General features: G+C 37.0%; 1 long non-coding RNA gene across 1 annotated transcript; it reads right to left on the bottom strand.

The window, feature by feature from the left end:
- Window positions 1-18,105: 18,105 nt before the first annotated feature.
- On the bottom strand, window positions 18,106-20,541 carry LOC150069310 (uncharacterized). The gene is made up of 2 exons (XR_016535382.1): window positions 20,428-20,541; window positions 18,106-18,290 (listed from the first exon to the last, which is right to left on the bottom strand). It is a non-coding gene; the product is annotated as an uncharacterized LOC150069310 (long non-coding RNA).
- Window positions 20,542-20,897: the final 356 nt, after the last annotated feature.

Genomic DNA, 20,897 nt, shown 5'->3' on the forward strand with positions numbered 1-20,897 from the left:
TTTCTAGTCCTGACTTGAACTCAGGCCTCAGCACTGTCCTTGTGCTTTCTCAAAGTGAGAACCAATTTTGCCTTTTCTGTGTATGTAATACGGAGGAATTGAATCCAGGGCTTTGTGTATGCTAGGCAAGCACTCTACCAGTAGACCCCACTTTGAAATATTTTTAATAAGATTTTAATGAACTTGATGTTTTCTGTGGTATTTCTATTGAGGCAACTAACCATAAGGACCTTTGTCTTATTATTTATTTATGTTAAGAAAGAAAATGCTTCAATTATGTCAGGAGTTTATTCGATTCTGACAACTTTACCAATAGTAGTTCAAAGTAAATGAATTATTTTATGTAATTATCAAAATATTAATATATGATATAAATGTGACATTAATATACTAAGTAGCCAGATCAAATAGTGAGTCCAATTATGCAGAGATTTCAAAGTAGAAGCTTAAGTTACAGAGTAAGAATGTACAATACTGGAAGTAATAAAATATGGAAATATGAATATATCTGTGATTCTGAAAAGAATATCCCACAGGTAAATTTAATATAACTTCAGTTGACATAATTTATTATGGAAGGACATATTAAATTCAGTCAGATCTCAGTGACAACAGTGATAAAACTTTTTCCTATCGAGTTCACAGCCCTCCTAAAAGTCCTTTGTGTAGAGACATACTCAATAAGTTGTGAAATGGCCTGGAAGTATTGTTACTCCATCTGAAAGGCTATCTCCAGAAACGAAATTCAACTATCATTGTTAACTCTCTGAAATGTTGATTAATAAAGAATTTTCTTCTAATTATTAGGTTTCATTTCCACAGGACTAGAAAATTGGTTTTTGCTTTAATGGATGTCTGTCTCCCCAGGAACATTGCTTCAATCTCTGATTTAACATTGAAAGTTAGGGTACAATTTCTCCATGATAATGGATGCCCCTGTCTGTTATTAGCCCCAAGAACAATGCAAGTCTGTTTTAATTGGACTCTGATGGGTGATTATATCGATCCATGTTAAAGGTGAATGAAAAGAGTTAGTGATATTCATGGGATGTAGAGTACTTCCTATTTTTAGTTTAGTTTTATTATGGTTATTACTGTGGCTATTGTTATTGAGAAAGACAGCATATTTAAAATGTGGTGAGAACAGCCTGGTAATCAATAGATCAAAACTATGCTCATGATTCATTGGAACGACCTGAAGCACAAATCAGACTCCTAGGCTAAAATCTCATCTCTTCATCTATTGACCTGTGATGGGACTTGGAACATATTTTTCAACTACCCTGAGGCAGAGCTTTATTGTAGGTAAAAGAATGGAAAGAAGGATTCTCTGATCTCTCTAGCTGTATTTTTCTCTGATTCTGCAGTATATATTTTAGTACTTGAGATTCAGCAATAACATTTTTAATACTTCACATCTATAGCAATACATTCTTCGGAGTTCATGAACATTACAGTTAAAACTTTCATTTTCTTTCAGGACTTGGGATTGGTTATGTTCTCTTTTAACATTTCAAGGTTTTGAATGATTTTCTTTGAAACAGGTGTTCACCTGTTTCAGATTACACTCGCCTTCTGAAAAAAAGGATGGAATCTGTACCTTTTGTCAACACCAGGATTATTTTTGCCCCTAGCCTTAGAATTAACAAAGTACCCCCAGATTATCAGCTATTGCTTGTTGTTGTTCGTCTATGACTTGATGTAAAAAACATGCAGAGGAAGATCACTTCTATGAGCAAGGGGGGTGTTTGTGTTTACGTTTTAGGTTTTTCTATTGTTCCATGTGATAGGATGTGATAGCATTTGTATATGGAGATCCCCTTGTATGGTTACAGAGAGGTATTTTGCATATTATGCCAGGTGTGTCTCTAAGTACACTATTTCCAAAGCATTTTCTAATTACATAAGTATTCATACAGGACTTGTCAAATATTAAAAGCAGTAGCAGATGGAAAAACCAACTCATGGAACTTCAGAACCCATTTCTGCTACACACTTTTTCATCTTATGTTTTGCCTCTGTGTGTGTGTGTGTGTGTGTGTGTGTGTGTGTGTGTGTGTATGTTGCGCTGTTTGAGAAACTTTCCATCTTGAGGAAATTCGTAACAGTGGGAACCCTCTCTTCAGTTAAAGCCTTGCCTGACCCAGGCTCTTTTGTTTGTTCTCCTCCTATCTTATTAATGCAGCTGTGAGTACATTTCCAGAACTCTTCACCTGACAGCGTGATGAGGGATCAGGTGCCAGGTAAGGTAATCAATCTGGAGAGCTTTTAGCAGCACATCCTGCCACTGTTTGACAGCATGTCTCCGTCAAGGAGACTGTCTTCCTTAGATCAATAAATCAATCAGTTCTTTTTACATCTTATGAAGCTCTCCTCACACCCTGTGTCACTCATGCTGCACCACACACAAGTGGAGTATCAGAGCTGAGATTGGGCCAAACCATCCCCATTCACGCTCTAGCCTATAATTGAGTATCTTTGCCCAAAATCAATTCTCAGCACAGTGGTAATGGATCAAAGTCCAGTTCTTCATTCCTCTAAACGGAGGAGTAAATCTGTCTAAAGTACTAGCTGCTTGAGTGTGCTTAAAACTAAATAAATCACATTTGTAATTCAAAGGAGTCTAATTACAAGGTTTGTGATTAGAACTGATGGAAGGAAGCAACAAAGGTTGTATTTCAAAATCGTTGATGGATTAGGATTACCTAAATGAATTCTAGTCCAGTTGACCTTGCCGGATTATGTCAGGAATGACTTAACCCGCACTGGCGTCCTGATTGTACAACTCTCTATGTGAACTAACTGATGCAAAGCCACACACTTAAGTGGCAGAGCAGAGCAATGTGTTCGCCCTAAATACTCACTTACGTTATACCTCTTTACATATGACTGATGCTGTTCCCAGCAGCCTAAGAGGCATGATTTCCCTCTTGGCACACAGGATGAGTAGTAGGGGCAGTGTTATTAGACAGCTCCAGGTATGAGGTTGAGTAGGCTGAGAAGAGATATTGAGCTAGCAATTATCGCTATATTGTGATTTCACACTTAATCATCCCCATTTCCACATGAATGGAAGGAGATTTGGTTTGATGAATAAAGCTCTGATTTTATATGCTTAGAAGCCAGTGAGATACAGAATTGATGGTCCTCTTCCCTAACCCTACAGCATGACTTGACAAGGCAGGATGCCTAGTAGTTTCTAGAATCAGCCCCACAATCCGAATGTTGTACTGCACATGTTCACACTTGGCTCTGCCCTGACTATGTAACCATGGACAAGTACTTAACTTACCTTGATTTCTTCATTTACCTTACTGTGAGGACTCAAAGAGGTAGTATACCAAGGTAGCACAGAGATATTTCCATGGCCAACTCTGTCTACTTTCTTATATGCATCCCCTCACCTCTACTACCTGTGAGAGTGGCTGGGCTTCCAACATATCCAGCCAGGTGTCCTGATGGCAGTTTTGAGGTAAGCTTTTAGTACTACTCTTGAATTCTGAGGCAATATAAGTTTCAAATTAGAGAATAAACAGAAAATATAGATGCATGCCTCCTTTCTCACAAAACAGCACAGCTTCAGGCATCCACTGAAAACAGCAAGAGAAAGCCAGTGCTGGTGAGGACCTTGGGTAGGGTGTATTTAATTAGGCTATGGATGCACAGATTTGACCTGATAGCCATTCTCTGTTAACAGTGCTTCCAAAAGAGCTGTGGGCACTTCAGCTTTGCAAGGTGCCCAGAGATTACTCAGCCTGCTTTCTTTGAGAGCACAGAGAAGTACTGTATTTAAACAATGAAGTTTTTGTTTTCATAAGTATTTGACAGTGATTTTTCTTTGGGTCATTTTCATGACTGGCAAGCTTTGTAAAGGGGTTGAGTATCATCAAGATTAAAAATAAAAAATAAATAAGTAAAAGATCCTAAAGAGGAAAACAGGGTGTGTATCTAAAACTAAGCATCTGTCCTAGATTAAGAAATAATTCATGTTACATACACATTTAAAGGAGAAAGAGAAATGCTGACACTTAATTCCTTATTTACAGGATATATAAATGACTAAATTCAAAGGTAATACTACAGGTTATTTGTACAATGACTTTGAACAAAGTTTAGTACAGAGGCAAGCCCAAACTAATTTTCTTTCTTATGATATTGTCAACAGTCTTTGGAGGTCAGGTGACCATTTCCATCTCTCTTCCCCAAACCACACCTGGCCTAGAAAGGTAACAGCCATGTTACTTATTAGTAGAAGCAGAATTTTAAATAAATCCTAATTCTTCTGATTCTTAGCCAACGACTCTTTTCAGTATACCATACTATCTTGCCAAGCAGACATTTGTCCACATAACCATTAGGGTAATACAGACTCATATTGTGATGACAGCCTGCTAAAATGAGCATCTAAACTGATAATGATAGTTCATTTCAGAAGGGCCATAAAATAGCAATAACTGTCTTTAGCTTCTTGGTTGAATCCAGACCTATAATTTCAAGATAAATAGCTTTGTGTGCATTTACCAGTCTCTGGAGCAAACCAGTCTCCGTCACTCCTCCTCTCAGGAGCAGCAGATGCTTAATTTTCAGACTAATGAAATGACTTCAAGGAGATAAATACATATGATATATTTAGTTTCTGGTTATTAAATGGTTTCTTAAAATCCCGACGTACATGTCTGCCTGCTAATGTGTTGAGTTCTCTCTCTCTCTCTCTCTCTCTCTCTCTCTCTCTCTCTCTCTCTCTCTCTCTCTCTCTCTCTCTCTCTCTCTCTCTCTCTCTCTCTCTCTACTTCCTACTTGCACAAGCTCCTAAATCACACATGACAAAAACATCTATATTGGATTCCATTGTATCTCCCCTTAAAAATGACTGCCAAACTACTGATTTTTATCAAGTATTCATCACTTTTTAAAAGTGAATGACAGGTTCTGTTTCACCTTTACAGTGGAAAGCAAAAGCACTTCTTTCCCTATGTGTTCTGACAAGTTTAATGTTGGCTTCAAATGTAATAAACGTGAATGGGGGCAACTCTTCCCTTGATACTTTAAAGGTGGGCTAATACTATTTACTTACCATGATTTTAGTCATTTAATGAATCATCTTCAGCTGGCTTTCCATCTAGATTATTATTTGAATTGCTTTATATTTTTCAATGCTAATGTAGTTGAAGAAACATCATATTCTTGAAATAATGACAATATGCAGTATTTTGCTTAAAAATACTGCATATTTGTTCACACGCTCTGTTTTAGTACATACATAATAGAACTTTCATGTGTGCTATAAATTTGATTTTGGTGTGGTGACTCAGTTTTATAATACATAGAGAAAGCGCTTGTTTTCAGTTGCTTTGATTAAATAACAGAGCATACTTAAGATAGGCTATTGTTCTCAGTACTGGATTTGTACTTGGGGGCCTGTGGTTGCTTGAATGACACTCTACCAGTCTATCCACACTTGTTGCCTGAAAGAAGTGGGTATTTTAAAAACTAAGTAATAGGGTCCCTTTCTTACAATTAATATGAAGGAAACTCTAGCAAAACGGAATTTACTTAATATTGCAGGGTAATGTTATATATAAATGCCTACAGATTTTGTATGGATAAATTCTGCTGGAAAACAGGTTAGTAAAAATTGAAATGTCATGATTTAATACAAGACATTCATCTGAAGGTTTCTTACAGGGAGAGTAGACTATAATATGATTCCCAAATATTCATTACTTTTCCCTGAAAAATGGATATATTATATTACACTAAGCAAGTTTCAGTCAAATGTCTATGGTTTTTTTTCCCTGGCCCACTGTATGTCATTTCCAGGAGGAAATTTGAAGAATCATTGAATGCTTTGTCCTACACTCTTTTCTAGACTCATCTCTCTTCTTTCTAGGCTGTTACACAACTTGAAATACCTACTTCATCTGGAATAGAACCACATCGCTCCCCCCACCCCCACCATAGCATGTGTTTTTAGCAAAGGAATATATGAACCTTCATTGTTGAAGGATACTGAGATTTTGGAGTATTTGGTATTGTAATATGATCTCTATGGTGATTAAAATGGACATACAGAAGCAGATGCCCAAGATGGAATGGTAAATGAGAATTAGGCAGTCAGTGCCATGCTCTTTGAATAAGGTTAGCAGACCAGCTTAATTTTGTTGAAAGTGTTAAAAAATATTAGTAAATGAAATTTATAGAGTAGAACTAGAGATTCAAAGACTCATTTGGTACAGAAACTAAATTAGAGTTCAGTTTGCATACTGTCCAATAGTATATATTCTTTTTCATTCCCATTGCTTACCATATTTTGTATGAGACATTCTTATAGTAGTTTTCAGATCCTCTTACTGAATTTATAGGATAAAGGCAATTGACAAGATGAACCATCATGAAATTTCTGATTGCAAAGAACCATAAAGAAAGCATTATTATTAAAAAATCATAATTTTAATTGTGCACTAAGGAAAACCGGGAGTAAAAGGCATAGACTAACAGTGTCAGGTTACAGACAATATAGACTTATAAACAAATATGCTAGAATTCTTCAAATAAATATTCTTTAAATTGTCCTCTGACAGTACAATAGTTCTATTTCTGTTGAATTTCTTTTTCTGTTCCATAATTTCTAAGAAAGGAAGCAAATATAGGAATGAAGTACACCACAGAGATTTGTCTCTTCTAGAATTTAAAGAGCTAACAAGGGTATTAAGAGATAATCCTTCTCAAAGTATAATATCCACTTGAAAGATGTCCCCCATCTGGACAGTCTGTCAGTCTTGGGTGCCAGGCTGATTGTTTGTCAGCTGATATTGAGCCTTGTTGTCACTTCTCCTAATTATGAGCATGTTGGTGTTGTTTAGTTCTTGATTTCTCTTCCCAGATTCATTATACAATGTACTTATGGATGTACAAACTTTCAGTGGTATCTGTACAACCCTAGCTAGGATTCCCTTCTATCCATCATTTAATTTAATATACAATGAAGCTACAGTTTTTGGCTTACACAAGCTCTGACCACACACAAAAACAATTTCCTTTATGTACACATCAGCATTTCTTATTAAGAAGATATTAGACACCAGGACTCAGTGTTACACTTAACTCAGCATCGGCTTCATGTCATACTATTCCATGTTGGCTCTGTCAAGAATAAATTAATTCTATTCAGAGTTTAATTCAGTAGCCAGCCACTCAGTTACACCGAATTCCATAAGGAGCACAAAGAAATGCTACTCCAGGCACACGCATTGCTTCTCCATAGAGCATACACATCAAACAGCTGAGCAAGATTCTGCTTGTATGCACCTATGTGCTATTCCTATTATCGATTCTTCTTTCTTTGCGTTATATTTCCTCTTAAAAACAAGAAAGGGTGGAATATCCCCAGAGAAGGGTACTCTTTAATTAATATTTTGTGCTATGCAGGTACATGTCTCTTTGTCTACATAAGGGGATGGGACAGGTTCGGGGGAAGAGGGAATAGCAGATAGCCGTCAGCAACAAGAGAGAAAGACAAGCTACATCTTTCAGTCTGCACCTGGAACAACAGTAGTGGGAAGCCTGAGAGAGTCGTAGGGAGAAGGTCAGATGTCTGAGAGTAGAAACCCTGAGGCAGATTGGTTGTGTAGTCCAAGGAGATACAAAATCTTGGCTTGGATTTCTCCCTTTAGACATGAGATACTTTGTCAATGTGTTCTCCCTCAGATTTCTGACAGCCTGCCTTTTAATAGCAGCAATTGCAGCAATTTAGGTTTTTTACATTTCTTAATTCTGACCCATTCAGTGAACAAAATAGATACGACATTCAGAGAAGCCCATCAGGGACTTCATAAACATCTTGTGGCTGCACCCCAACGTCATACTTGGGACTTGTGCAGAGCTACACGCAATGACACCTCTTCTAGCATGAACTCTTATGTGTTTTACTTTCAGCAAGGAAAGAATTTGTGCCAAAGTGACAGAAGGATTGGCCCGGAGGAGAGTAAGAGTGACAGCCAGAGAGAGAGAGAGAGGGAGAGGGGAGGGGGGGGGGAGAGAGAGAGAGAGAGAGAGAGAGAGAGAGAGAGAGAGAGAGAGAGAGAGAGAGAGAGAGAGAGAGAGAGAGAGAGAGAGAGAGAACAGACAAGAGACAGACTGAGGCAGAGACAGAGATTGAGAGACTGAGCTACAGAGAGAGAAGGGAGAGGAAGAATGAAAGAGAGAAGAAGGGAGAGAAAAAATGCTACATTTCATATTTGCATATCTCTGAATCTTAGTTTGATCTCTCTGTGTTCTGATGTAGTATATTTACTTTTTCATATGGACAGCCTGCTTTTGTAGTATCCAGGATAAAAAGACAATAAGGAAAATAGCATTTAGGTGCACCCTTGCTATTAAAAAAAAACTTGTGTTATAGTTCTGGCTTTACCATTAAACAGCAATGAAGCATTGGATAAATTGAGTAGTTTTGACTGCTTATTTGTAAACATCTTATCTATTCTACATAAATAAAGGATCACTGCAAAAATCACTGGAATGTATTATATTGTACACCTCATAAGATTTGGGCTGTGTATACTTGTGGTGGAGACACAGTGTAATGTGGGATATCTTTTTATTTTAAGGGGAACAAGCAGGGGTTGTACCATGAGCATTGCTGATTGATTGGATAGTCACATGAATCTGGAAGGAGGTACACCACAGGTGACCCCCCAATACTGATTTTCTTCCTTGACTTACGTGGGGTTATTTTTAGCCTAATCTTCCATCACAACCTTTTATTTCCCAAAAGCCACTTTGTTTGATCAACGTTTCTCTTTCATTTACCCCTAAAGAAAACATAGGAGAGTTCATAGTATGATATTTTTAAGCAAACTATATTGCTTTTTTATATTAAAAGCTTCTTCCTTTAAAAAGAGCATGATGACTTTTAGTTTAATTTCATATTCTCACTGCACATAATCCTGACAGCCCAAAATGAAGCTTGTGAGGCTGTATAAGATAGGATCTTATTGAGACTATGACAAGTGAGTGGGCTGAGAAGAGAGGATCTCGATGATGGTGATAAAATTTTGTAGATAATTCAAGTTTTTTTTATCATCCTTTAAGAAGTATAAGCTATGATGTGTAATTTGAATATTTATAAAGTTTCCAGGGATGCCGGGGCCAGCCGGCAGCAAACCAGGGTTCGCAGATTGGGGTTCCTGAAATAGGGGGCAAGGACTAGGAAAAAATAGAAGAGAGACAGACACACCGGGTCCGGGATGTCTGCAGCCCAAGTAAAGACTGCCTCGTTTATTGTCAACTCCAGCTTATATCCCTTCTTGAAACCAGGGAACTTCCATCTGTTACATTCATATGGTAAATCTCAGGTCATTTAAACAGAATAAGGCCATAAAACAATAGGACAATAAAGCCATGGTCTGATGCAAATCAAGGTACAATTTGATTCTACTCTGGCTCCCAACACAGAGAGTAGTGATTTGGTGTGGTTGAGAAGCAGTGATTTTACAAGTGTGGTTGCCAGGCCAGCAACATACATAGCAACTAAGATTAGAATATTTACAGGTTTCATCAGAGGTGAGGTAGAGCCTAACCCTGCATGGATTTCTGATTTTCTTATATTGTTATTGTAAAGGTGATATACAGAGTGATTACAGGAATCTAAGTCAAGTCAGGTAATGAGTTCATTTCATGTGCATGTGTGTGTGTGTGTTGTGGAACTTTAACTCGGCTTGGGTGCTGTCAGTTCAAGGCTACCGCGCTACCCCTTGAGCCACAGTGCCACTTCTGGTTTTCTGGTGGGTAATTGGAGATAAGCGTCTCAAGGACTTTCCTGCCCAGGTTGGCTTTGAACCGAGATCTTCAGATCTCAGCCTCCTGAGAAGCTAGGATTACAGGCATGAGCCACCATACCCATCAAATACATTTCATTTTGAACAGCGTCACTTCTTCCCTTATTTTCTTCCAGTGGTTCCCTGCCTGCCAACCCCCCCCCCAAAGTTGTTTAGTTGAATTCCAGCATAGTATCTACTGAGAATCACTGTTCACACTTTGTCCTAGCATTTTTGTGCTTCCCCCTTACCCTCTAGATAAAGTTACATTCAGGACAAAAGATAGAACTTGAGAATGCTCGTTATAGAGAAATCTGGTCCTGGTCCTGACTTCATTAAGTTATTTCAGTTGGATGAGATATTTGAATTCTTGTCCTCTAAGTACTTTATGATTTTTTGTAATACGTGGATGATAAATATATGCTTCATTGGCAGTAGAGAGAACTTTCTGGAACATTTTTTTAAGTGACCATTCCACTTCTTGAAAATACCTAGATTTTTCTAGAACCTTCGCAATGGAGTAAATAGTTGCATATGGTCACACAGATTCATGTCCTTTTCAGCATTCAGATCCTGTCCATATCCGATGACTTTGAAGCAACAGCTCTTTCAATTACACATTAATGCAGAATAACCTCTTTCTGTGTTTTATCTGTGAGAGATAGGGATAGGAAATCAGACAGGGGGCAGGGGTTGAACCACAGATAACTATCACAGATAACCACTTTTAGTTCAGTTCCTCCAGGGAGGCTCTGTCAATAACTACTAGAGAGCTGATAACATGTAACTTCAAAGTTCTAAACTTCCTGGACTTTAGAAAAATGTATGTGATTGTACCTCAGTATTAGAATTCTCTGATTTTTCTCCTTTCTTTAGGAATAAATATAGTTTTGGCAGGAAGATGCAGAACAGTGATCAGGAGCTCTTATTGCCTTGTATTTTCAACCAGGACTGGAAGAGAAAAAGGAAAGTAGAAGGGACAGGGAAGCTAACCAAAACAATTGACGACTAATGTAGGAATAAGAAATATCAGGAGAAGGGATTTCAAATGACCAATATTTTCAATACCAGGATTATCAATTTAAACCCATGCCTGACTATTGAGTACCCTTTTATATTTGTAGAGCATAGGGGTGTGGCTTTGCTTCTTTATTTGAAAGGTTTCTGGTCTACCTCTCAAATCATTATATGGAAATTTAGTTTCATGTACAATTGGAGCCATAACCTCAAACTTAGAGGAGATATTGGACATCTTGGGTTTTGATTGCTCAAGTCTGTTTTAAAAGTAAAAATGATCAGAGAATGACAATTATTAAGTTACTATCAGTAGTACATGATTTTGGGTCTCAGTTATATACTGGGTCTTGTATCAACAGCTCTAAGATATAACATATATATATATATATATATATATATATATGGAGAGAGAGAGAGAGAAAGAGAGAGAGAGAAAGAGAGAAAGAGAGAGAGAGGGAGGACTGTTAGGGGAATAAAGCTACTGGCTAGTGTTATGTACCTGGGAAGAACTTTAATGAAAACAAGTTTCAAGCATAAGTGTAGCTCTACAGATTAAGAGTTTTACAGGTACAGCAGTTTGTCACATTTGAAGTCAAATAATTTTCTGAATTAAGATCTGATGGCATATATTAGATTTTATTGTTATTATTTTACAATAGAACATGGAAAGGAAAGTCTTCCTAACAGGCACTAGGATTTCAGCTGAATGAACTGAATAAAAGTGGAATATTGCCATCAAGTAACATTTTTAGAAACTTTATTTCCATGAAAGAGCTTCTTAATTGAGGCAGATTTGAATCAGCCTATCATAGTGATACAGTAGTTTCAAAATATTAGTCTCTTACATGCAATTAGTGTTTTTAGGGCTTTTGCGTATCTTGTGCTAAACAGGTATTATTCCAGTCATCTGCTCCCACTCAGGATATTTATAGAGCCTATAATCCTGGCTTTCCCCACTACAATTCATTGTCCCTGCCATAGGGCTGGCAGAATCCCTCTGAACACAGTTGAATCACCTCACTTTTGCAGACACTAAGCATTTATTCTACTAAGTGACTTTCCAGTCTACATCTGTTTTAAGATGACATATACTTCCTCTGGTACAAAAGGCTGACCTACACTACTCAACGATAATCTCCAAGTCCCCTTTTGAGTCATGATAGCTTTCTGTATGTCTATTTAATTTTTCTCTTTTTTTCTCTCTCACTTCCTCCCTTTCCTATGTACACATTTCCATAAAGTCCTGTTCTCCCTAAAACCCATGGACATCCCATAATTTCCACCCTGATTCCAGACTAGAGGCATATATGTATTTTCTAGCCACTGTTCCTATCATGTTTTCCTTTTATTTTGGGGGATCATTGCCTTATCCAGATCCAGATCACATCATTTGTAGCAACCACTGAAATGTATGCTTTGTTATTTTAGCATCAGAGTTATCTCCCACTTAAACCTCCAAAAGTTGAGAATAATTATGAGCCACTGTGCTTAAAATATTGAAGCTTCTCATTAAGCTAGACTGCAATGGGGAACTAACATTTTATACTTCTTAAAAGATCCTATCTCAGGACAGGTCTACTTGTCAACAGATCACACTTTAAATTTCAGTAATCTGTATCCTATTCCTGATACATGACACAAAAACTGTCTCCTGGTTTGTAGATGCCCAGTTTAAGTTGATCCATTTCGCACTGACTAAAGGTTCATTAGAGACACATTACTGCTAGGTGTATAAAGTAGTATTTTAAGATCACACCAGGGTAATTTAAGATAAAAGACTCTAGCCAGCATGGTGGATCATGCCTATAATCCTAACTACTCAAGAGGATCATCATTCAAAGCCAGCTTAGGCACCAATCCATGAGACTCTTATCCCTTGAGCTGAAGAGCTCAGCTCAAGGACAGAGCCCAGGCCCAGAATTCAAGTCCCACGACCACCAAAAAAAAAAAAAAAAGCAAAAAAAGATGAAGGGCTACAGAATATATATGCATTAAAATAAAGTTGTTCCCATTCGCCATTCTAGTGCAAGATTGCCTTCATTTGTAAAATAGCCGACAAAATATGTTTCCTTTCTCTTCCTAAGGTAGCAATGAGGTCATTGAAAGTTCTCCTTGAGCCTAGCACCAAAGACGCACATCTGTAACCCTAGCAACTCAGGAGGCTGAGATCTGAGGATCATGGTTTGAAGCCACCCTGGGCAGGAAAATCTGTGCTACTCAATAAACTGCTCAGAGAAAGCTGGAAGTGGTGCTATAGCTCAAGTGTTATCACAATACCCTTGAGCACAAAGAGGCTCAAAAACAGTGTCCAGGCCCTGAGTTCAAGACCAAAGTTTAGCAGAGAGAGAGAGAAAGAGAGCGGGGGGATTATCTTGAAAAGCTTGTGCAAACTAAACAACTTCCAAACCAACTGAGAATGGTTAGGAAGTATATTCTTGCATTTCTAAGGTGGACACATGTTTGGTTTTGTACTTTTATTTACCCTGGAACCTGTGTTACTTTATTTTGCAAAGGAAGTGGGTGTAATCTTCCTTGTATTCTAGTCTCTATGAAACATTATTTCTTCGGATCACATAAAGAATAGCTTGGTAGAAACCCAAACCAGCATGTTTATTAATGATGGGAGGTAAAGAATACTATATCTTTTCTCTTTTCACCCCTCAAAGCAAGCAAATAAGCATGTGTGCCATTCTCATTTGCTTTATTCTAATGGTAGTATTTCCTGTAAAGACTATTTTTGGCTTAAATATTTCAAGAAGCATTTCTCTACAACATGAATATATGAGCCAATATCATATGACATGAATAAAAATATTTGTATTACTTTTTAAATGGAATATTTGCAAGTAGAAATAGTTTTAACGCATAAGATATCAACAGATAATGTATCTATGCTGAGTAAATATTCAAATAGAATTGAAAAGAGGATGTGGTGGCATTTGTTGGCATATAGTCCTAGCTTTTTAAAAGACATATTAAGAGAATCATAGATAAAGCCTATCTTGAACAAAAAGTTAGCCAGATCTCATTTCAAAAAATAAATGGGTTGTAGAAGTTCGTGCATGCATGCCTGTCACCCCAGCTGTTCAGGAAACATAGGTAGAAAGATCACAGTGCAAGGTAAGTATGATCAAAAGTAAGACCCTATCTGAAAAGTGATTGAGGAAAGAAAAAGAAGGAAGAAGAAGGGAAGGAGGGGAGGAAGGGAAGGAGGGGAGGAAGGGAAGGAGGGGAGGAAGGGAAGGAGGGGAGGAAGGGAAGGAAGGAAGGAAGGAAGGAAAGAAGGAAGGAAGGAAGGAAGGAAGGAAGGAAGGAAGGAAGGAAGGAAGGAAGGGGAAAAAAGGAAGGAAGAAAAAAAGGAGGAGGATCCAGGTGTGGTAGCTCATACCTGTAGCTACTCAAGAGGCTGAGATCTGATGATCAAGGTTCAAAGCCAGCCCAGGCACAAAAGAACCTGAGACTCTTATATTCAATTAACATCTAGAAAACGGGAAGTAAAGCTTGGGTAGGATGGTAGACTTGAGCTAAAGAGCTCAGGGACAGCGTCCAGGCTGAGTTCAAGCAATATGATCCACAAAAAAACAAGGAAGGAGGAGGAAGGGAGAGACTGATGGAAAGAAGAAAGAAAGAAAGAAAGAAAGAAAGAAAGAAAGAAAGAAAGAAAGAAAGAAAGAAAGAAAGAAAGAGGAAAAGAAAGAGAAGGAAAGAAATAAAAAGAAGGAAAGAAAATAGGAGAATGAAAGGGAAATAGGTTGAAAAAAGAAAGGTAAAGAGAAAGATGAGGAGAGGAAGAGAGCCTAGGAGTATGACTTAAGTGCTAAAGTGCCCATTTAGCAAGTGTGAAGTCTTGAAGTCAAATCTCTGTATACAAAATGAGAAAATGTGGACACTAGGTATGAATGAATTATAGATATAATTGTGATGTTGAAATGCTTCTCATCACAGGCCTTTTTTTCTTCATTGTAGGGATGAGATACTCTGGAAAATATTGACTTTATATGAAAAGCAAGAAAATAATTCTTGTTGAAGCTTAAGCTTCATCTTTTTAATCTAGATAGAACATTCTTTCAGACTTTCACTATGCCTTTTAGACAACCATAGGAAATGTTCTCTTTCTTTTTCTCCTTTATCCTTAAAAGTATTATAAACCTTTCTTTATAAAGCTGAATGGAAAATGGTACACAATTTCTATGAAATCTTGGGTTGAGTCAAGCTGATATAATAGCTTACCAGATCCATCAAGACTAAAGATTCAAATACCTGTTTCTTTTTTTTCTTTTTTGCTTTGTTTTATTTTGTTTCTTATTTTCAAAAGAACACAGAATATACATGGAGTCAGTACAAAGATTTCTTTTAGGAAAAAAATCTTCCAGTACAGACAAAGCAGAAAGCATAGAAGATAAATTGCTCCAGTAAGCCTTGCTTTCCTGACTTCTTACAAATGCTTTACAAAGAAGAAGGAAAGAGAGAGAAGGCGATGAATACCTTCCTGGGCTTGCCTCCTTCGGTTTCCTGAGGAAGATGCCTCTTTCCTTTGTTGCCCAGCAGATAAACACGCAAAGTTCCACATCCACTGCTCTGGCTCTTCTTACCTGTGTTTATGAATGGATTTGTAACAAAAATGCTCAGGATTCAGCATTTGAGTCAACTCTTGACCAACTACTGAAGGATAACACATTTAATGACTCAGACTTGTTTCCTTTTCCTCTTCTTCTTTTCCTTTTTTTATTTTATTTTTTTCCCCTTGAAGGCATAGCCAGACAGGTTTTGAAGTACTAATGATGATTAGTTCATTTAAGCCAGCACAGACCAACAATGGGTTTGAAATGTTAATCAGATGAAGAGCTTATTGCTAAACAGCCCCATAGAATAGCAAATGAACCAGGAAGGGAAAGCAGGGAGGAAAAAGTGGCTGAGTGGAGATTTGACACAAGCATTTTCAGCTGCTGGGCCTTTTTGATGGGTGAAGGAGGACAGATGTGCGGCTCTTCTCCTGAGAGAACCCTCTGTACACAATAGTGTGCTGATTAACATCTCTTCACTCTTCCTAGAGAGGAGCAAGGCTGGCTCTTAGTCATTCTCTCTCTGGGCATCATTGGACCCTCTTCTCCTTCCTGCTGGGAGGGGTTGACATTCATTTTCTCTTCTCCTCTCTCTAAAAGCTCGAACTCCCACAAAACCCATCTTCCCCTTGTCATCATGGCCTAAAGTCTGAGTCTCACAATGATGCCATTTCTATCATACCCATATATGAATGAGTAAACTACTGGTACCAAATAAACACACAAGAACATGATTAAGTTGCCATGCAGGTAAGGAAAAGCCAGCCAAATGAAGGTGGATTTTTCTCTGTAGTTCTCCCATGGAGTTTTTCACTAGAAGCTTCTGGTCATGGTGGAAATGTTCTATGTGTTTGCTTTGCAGGGTGCTTGCCTTGTGTGCCAGGGAAGACTTGAAATATGGCTAGTTCGACAGAAGCTATTCATTTTCATGTGAACTCATTTTGAATGCTTTAGATATACATAACAACCCAGGACTTTTGCCTGCAATTGGAGAATGTCCCTAGATGGTCTAGAACCTTCCTGCTCTAAGTGGGGTTTAGATGTATGTTCTCTGGACGATTGGGACCTTGCTAGCAACATGCAATCTTGGGCCCCTACTAATGTTCTTCTCCATTGATTTGTGAGCATACAACCATTTCAAAGGGCACTGATTTTAAACGCGTTGAAAGCTAAATTTGAAAGTTTTCAGCAAACAGCTATGTCTGGTTATCTATTTGCCTAGTTAAAAAAATATATTTTTTCTTATTCTGTTATGAGGGCATTGCTGGTTACTGTCTTCACAAGAATCTGATGATGTTGGGAGCGATATAGAACAATGGTATTTTCTCTTCCCAAGAAAATGGAACTGGATTAGGAAAGGATTAGAGACTGGTTAGAAATAAAGTAACTTAAATCTTCACAGTCTTTTAATATTTACAAAGTCTTCTCTTAGAGGCTGTGTTAGACTGTTGTTATATTTAATCCCCTTTTGAGGTAGAAGGAAATAGTCTCTGATGATTTATTACAGGGCATATTTGCTGACCACGGTTATATATCTAGAAAGGGACAGATTTATAGTCCAAGTGTTGACTTCTGATTCTTGGATATTTCTAATCCATTAAAAAAAAAAGACAAAAAGACCTTTCCTTACAAATATCATGATGACAGAATTTAACAACTACGTTTGTAGGAATTTTAAACCTTGTCCTAAGCTATACATAAAAATAAAGCAAAAGATTATGGGTTTCTTTATTTCTTCACTGTACATATATTATCTTCTGTGGCACAACTACTTTAGTCATTTGGGAATTCATAATTTATTTATATAATCCATTATTTTCTGCTGTTAAAGTCAAGAATTGTATATTATGATTATTTTAAACAATACTGGAAGTTTTTTTTTTAAAAAACCCACATTTTATTCAATAGTTATTTCAAGTATTTTCTAAATTGAAAATACTTACAGGGTTATAACTGTAGTTTACCTATTTATGTAAAATTATAAAAGCTTAGAATGGGTATATTCAGTTTCAGAAAATATGAAGTGAATGAACTCCTTAAATCAGAAAAAGGAAATTTATTAGTCTAGACATGAAAGTAGTACCTATGCCAAGATTAGTAAGTTTTTAGTATTTATTACCTCAAGAGGTTGTATAGGCTAGTATGAGAGTAACAATGAAATGTGTTTATATAAACTCATCAAAGACAAATCACGATTGAATTATTAAATAAATCTATCAACATTTGAATACATGCCTAAATACTGGTGTTACAGAGAAAGAATTCTTTCCTACAAGTCATTCTGAATTGCTCCTGTAACATGTATGTCCTCGGTTGGTGACTTTGCCACACTTCTTACAGTCTTGCTAAAGGTACTAATTAATGCAAATTAAATTTTATTATATTCATTTATACCACAGAATTATAACTATTAAAATTGCAAAATGCTTTCTGAGTTTGATTTCTGACATGAAAATTCATACTGGCAAACTCAGATGTGGAATATTTTTCCACATTCTTCGAGTTCCACATCAGATTCAGATTGGCATGTGAAAATCGATCACAATGATTTCATTATTATGTGTGGATCCTTCTAAGTCTCTTACCAACTTCGCTTTTATCTCCACATAACCCTTTGATTAACTTATCACTCTGACATTTCTAGGGGTTCCCTCACCCCAGTACAGAGAGGGTATTACCTATCTACACAGCAGGAAGTCAACAAAGCAGAATGAGCCTTAATTACAGATTTAATGAGGAGAACGCCCTATCTTCATTTCTTGCTGCTTTCCCAGCTGTGGGATGATGGCTGATTATTTCCAATACGCCAATGGTTTCCTTTCCATCTGCCACTGTCACTACCACTGCTTTAGTTGGGCAGCTCTCTGCTGGGGTCCTCTTCTTTGGCATATTAGCTCTGAGAAAATGAAAATGTCAAACTCAGGTATACTTGCTGCTTTTCTTAGAGAAAAATATCCCAAGAGAGAGAAAGTGGGACTAGCTTAGCTGAATAATTGGGGTTAAAAATGATATCTATTTCTGATTTCCTAAAGGAACACCATGTATATATTACTCATATCTCTTAGAGTGTCAAAGGAGATTACATTTCACTTTTCATTATATCCCTCTGTTTTCATCTGGTTGTAAATTTTGGAAAGAATGTCCAGGGGATAAAAAAATTAGCATTCTTCTTCTTTTTCTAGAACACATTTTTTTTCAGCCAAGCATTGATTTCTTAAGGGTTGAAATTCAGTAAAGAGAAGAAACATGCCTGTACAATTTCTTCATTTATTTAACCTCTCTGTGCTTTAGTTTCCTTATCTGCAAAAAAAATATGACACTTGATATTAGTAATATCTGCCTCATCAGAAGCAAGGGCTGGAGATAGCTCAATTGTTAGAGCACTTACATGTTAATGATACGTTCTTATATCATATTGTGAGTCAATTTTACTTTTCTTCTTTAAGCTTATTAGTATTTTAAGATGTTTATTCAATTGTCAACTGCCTGATAAGTTTTGGGGGGCCACTTTTTGTTAAAGGACTTAAGTGATTAAAACAACAACAACAACAACAAAATTCAGATGTTATTTAGGGAGACTGCAAGATACCCAAGAAATTGATTTCTTATGGAGAGAACTGGCCAAATTGCAGGAAGAAGGTACTGTCTCAACCCATGTAAAGAAGACCATTACATCCAAGTCAAACAATGGCAATCATTGAACATTAATTATATTACTTAATATGTAAGTAAAGTAAACTAAAAACTGATACAGATTTAACATTTCAAACCAAAAATTCCTAATGGCATGCATTGGTAAGCCAAAATATTTTGTTTTCAGACTTAAGGCAACTATTGAATCGTCCTGGTATGTTCTATATTTAATACACTGGGTTTTAAACTGCTACATATCTAACCCATTATTCTTGAAGTCTGAAAACTTGAGGCCAAAGCGGAACTCTTACTATCTTTATATTTAAGCTTACATGTTCATACACACAAGACAACTTCATTCTATGCATATTATAACCAAGTATGTATTGAATAACTGAAGAATATTTTGTATTTATGCATACAATATATTAATTTCTTTCACTACCAACTTTCCCTTTTTTTAGTCATTATTTTCTTAGAATGTAACCTCATGCAATGAAGAGTTAATATTTTATTACCCTTTTTTCTAAAAAGTCATACCGAAATAGCTAATAATTCCCTCTTCCGCCTTTAGTCCTCTTTCAAGTTGCACTTTCAAGCTCACTGAGTGCCCTGTCCTTGTCTGGCTCACAGTTACTGGACTGATAAGAATGATCTACCTGCTTTTTCACTTCCCATAGTCTCCTTTCTCACTCCCAGCTGTCTCCTCAGCCAATTCAGCAGCAGTTGTGTAAGCACCCCTGCTGACTTTGTCTTCCTAGCTTGGGCTCATTTCTTCAGTGAAGTCCTTTAGAGATCAATAATGTACATTCTGGGGATCATGGTTCTTGCTACTCCCACTCTAATGCATTGGAAGTATGCAACAATTATTAACAGCAATAAAAAAAGAATGTTGCCAGAAAATAGAAGTATGCAACGATTATTAACAGCAATAAAAAAGAATGCTGCCAGAAAAAAAATATCTCTTTGCTTTTTGTATAGCTCAGTGTTTTCATGCTATTTGATCAAATATTTATAATGGTCAGTTTCACATTTTGAAGGAAGTTTTTATTTGGTATTTTGGGTTCTAGTACAGTGTGATATGGTTAGGGTACATAAAGATGACAAGAGACTGTCAATGAAGAACAATTGTTATTTAACTTACAATTGTTTCAGACACTCTACCACTTGAGTCATGCCTCTATCCCTGTTCTTTTCCTCCTCCTCCTCTTCTTCCTCCTCCTCCTCCTCGTTATAATTAATTATTATTTTATGTTGTATCTCCTTATAAGTAGACTTACGCCTCAGCCATCTTATGCCTAGTTTATGCTTCTGCTGTTGCTAGGATCTCAAGGGGAGCCTCTCAGTCTTAAGGGAGAATTGCCTATATACCAAGTATGAATTCTAGCAATGTTTCCTACCTGGATATGACTTAAGCTGCCATTCTTCAGATTTCATTCTCATAAGTTGCTAACATTACAGGCATGAGTGCCTGCCTTCTTGGCGGGTTATTTTTGTTATTGTTGTTTTGTTTTGTGTTTATTTTCTAAGATTAGACAAACTCTTGGAACCCATTGCAGGTCATTCTTACTTAGTAACTTGAGAATAGAATTTCAGACGTTACTTTGGGAACTACAAATCCTTTGGAATTTGCATTTGTTGCCAAAAGCCAAATAATTTTACTGTAAAACAATATGAAGTCGCTTAGCTTCTCACTTGAAGAATTCTGTAATGTATAAGGCTAATCATTAAGTACAAAATACTAGCTGGCAGTTTGGCTTGTGGTAGAGTGGTTGCCTAGCATACACCATTACCCAGGTTCAATTCCTTGGTACCACATACATAGAAAAAAGCCGGAAGTGGCACTATGGCTCAAGTGGTAAAGCTCTAG

This window comes from Megascapheus bottae, chromosome 1 (genome assembly GCF_031878675.1).
Source record: "Megascapheus bottae isolate mThoBot1 chromosome 1, mThoBot2.hap1, whole genome shotgun sequence".
NCBI classification, from domain to species: Eukaryota; Metazoa; Chordata; class Mammalia; order Rodentia; family Geomyidae; genus Megascapheus; species Megascapheus bottae.